Source organism: Idiotropiscis lumnitzeri, unplaced genomic scaffold, assembly GCF_059441095.1.
Source record: "Idiotropiscis lumnitzeri isolate Australia: NSW breed Sydney's pygmy pipehorse unplaced genomic scaffold, RoL_Ilum_1.0 HiC_scaffold_219, whole genome shotgun sequence".
Lineage (NCBI taxonomy): Eukaryota > Metazoa > Chordata > Actinopteri > Syngnathiformes > Syngnathidae > Idiotropiscis > Idiotropiscis lumnitzeri.
The window spans coordinates 19,545-22,336 of record NW_028283757.1 but is presented as its reverse complement, the minus strand read 5'-3'; positions in this window follow the sequence as shown (position 1 = coordinate 22,336).

Genomic DNA, 2,792 nt, shown 5'->3' with positions numbered 1-2,792 from the left:
ATGTCCTCACTGTTGTCACTGTCAGAGGGGGAATCCAGAGGTTTGGACATCAACTCGCAGTCCGAAGCCCCACTGGGGTCCCGGCCTAGTCATTCATTTTCCCAATCGTACACTTCCTTAAAACAAGTTCTCAAACCCTTCATTCATTATGTAAATTACTCGTCTTCTCCTTGGCCGCCCTCGTGTGCAAGCCTATCCTAGACGCTCACAGCAGAAAAAGAAGGGAGGGGGGGGGCCTCACTGTTCATACGCCAATCACGCGGTCCCCAGGCAACCAAGCTGCCAGGGGTTACGCCCCCTACCAAAGGCTCCAGTTTACTGGCCACTCCTCCCTGCCAATTTACGAGCAGGCAATCTCAAGCCAATGGCAACAGCTCCTTCCCCCTAAACTTTCCGCTCGTTCCAATTCACTTACGCTTTCCTTCTGGCATCTGCCCAACCTACTTTACCTCTCAGTCATCTCCAACCCCCTCTTAACTTTCCGCTCATCCTATTTCACTTACGCTTTTCCTTCTCAACCTACCTTGCCTCTCAGTTAGAGAACCAAATTCTGCCCCCGCACCTCAGGTTTGACACCACTTAAAATTCAAAATCAGGAAACACCTATGCTTTTGCAAAGATTCCTCATGTTCACTTTCAAAACCTTCATTCCATCTTTCATAACACCTACTTCTCTCTTTCAATTCATGCAACCAACTCAGTGTCTTACATCCCTCAACCACATAGGTTCTAATTCTGTTACTCTATACAGTTTTCCACTTGCAAATCTGCCTATGACACCTTTCTCACTTGCCCTATCATTTGGACTTCATCAATCCTTTCTATGGAACATTAATTGTTCCTTTCCCTTTTCTACACATTCTTTTTCTTTCTTTACACATTCCTTTTCTTTTCTTATTAACTTCCAATCTCTACACTGCAAAGTTTCCCTGGACTTTACTATACTACCCAATACCCCAATTTTAGAAAATTGGACCAGTTTGTCAACACCTAGGGTGTTCTAAAAACTGGTTTCTCATCAGTAGGACAGCAACTCAATTTTCCTGTTGTGGCAATTCTCACTTCAACTTTTTCAGGTGGAGATTTCTTGTCTATTACATCCACAACAGTCTGCTGTTTATAATCCTACTGTATTACATGGGATAAAATACCAAGTGGTATTAGTAATCCCCAATCGCACACACTCCAGCTCACTGACTCAACCCCCACCCTTTCTCTTCTTTGTTCTCACACACACACATAGTCAGACTCAGACATATACACGGGCCCACAAAACAACACACACAGTTCTCAACATTGAACAGCTACAAACGAGAAGCTAATCAATATTTTTCAATTTCAACTAACCTACATTTTTCCTTTATTTCAAATTCGGAAAGTTGACAGTTAACTTCCTTCATCAATTCTGCCGCCATTTCTGACAGTCTTAATTGTTATGGTGTCTAGTTATGGTTCCTCAGTGTTGAGAAAAATTCAAATTGCCTGACTTTGGGTTGAATACCAAGCTTCTACTCCCAATTTGGAGCGGGTATTCCTGGGTGTTTTTACTCACAACCCTCGGTCAGTTTTAGATTTCTCAAACGTTGGACATTCATACAATACACATACACACTCACAGATTGATCAGTTCTGTGTCTGTGAAAATAGATAAACTATTTTCGTCTTCTATAAATAACAAACGTTGTACTATCACTTCCAAATATAGTAATAATTACATCTGTACTCTACCAGAAATAAGGACCCCTAAATCTGTCTTCCAGAAAAAACAACAGTTAATTCTGTACTATCCGAGCAGATATAATCAACTACACTTGTACTCTCTACCAGACAAGGAATGCCTTAATCTGCCTTCCAGAATAAACAACAGTTAATTCTGTACTGTCCGAGTCTTCCAACAAGTCTTCCAAAATAGCAAAGTTAAATCTGTATTTCTTCCAGAAAATAGCTAAGCTAAGATGTACTATCTCTTCGGGTAAAGGAACTCCCTGAAACCCTACTATCCTTCAAAAACCCCAAAAAGTTTTTTACTATCTGTTGTATACAACCACTGACCTGTGACAATCTCTCCGCTGGTCGAGACACTCGCGGTTCATGGATGAAGTCTGTGTTCTCTCCGGTGGAGGATGGCCGAGGACCGGCCTCCTGGAAGAGAGGACTTTTCACGATGGCGCCGTTTTCAGTCGTCGTCAATCGTCCACCGCAGATCACACGTTTTCATCCGGCATTCGAAGGACCAAGTAATGTTAAGGATGTTTCTATCAAAACAAGCCTGAACAAATGAATCAACCAGCCAAGATTGTCTGTCATTTCCGCGCTGGGCAGCCCTCGAACTCCGAGGCGAAGCCAGCGTGTTCGACTGCACACATGGTTTTTATTTGCATCAGCATAAGCAATTTGAATATGCAATACATACAGAATGGAAAACTTGACATTTGACTCCATCCCACTTGCCCACCCTCTTCCTGCCTATTCTAACGGTTTCAGCTTACAAGACACCTTTTGTTCATACTTCTGCTTATTCTAACAGCAAAAGGGAGCATGTTCACTCTGAACTTCATTTGACCTGTGTAGTGTATTTTCACAAGGCTTAACATGTTGAACTTATTTTATGGCCATGACGATATTGTTGCTTTAGAAATACCAAGCCTTGTGTTGGACCTCCCTAAATGCATAAGTTACAGCCTTAAGAGGCCTCGGGCCCCAACATTATCTACGAAGGGTTAAAGGGGTCATCAACACCCCAAGGGAGGTGTTTACAGGAAAGGGTTCTGGCGTTGGGGAGTCACATTCGC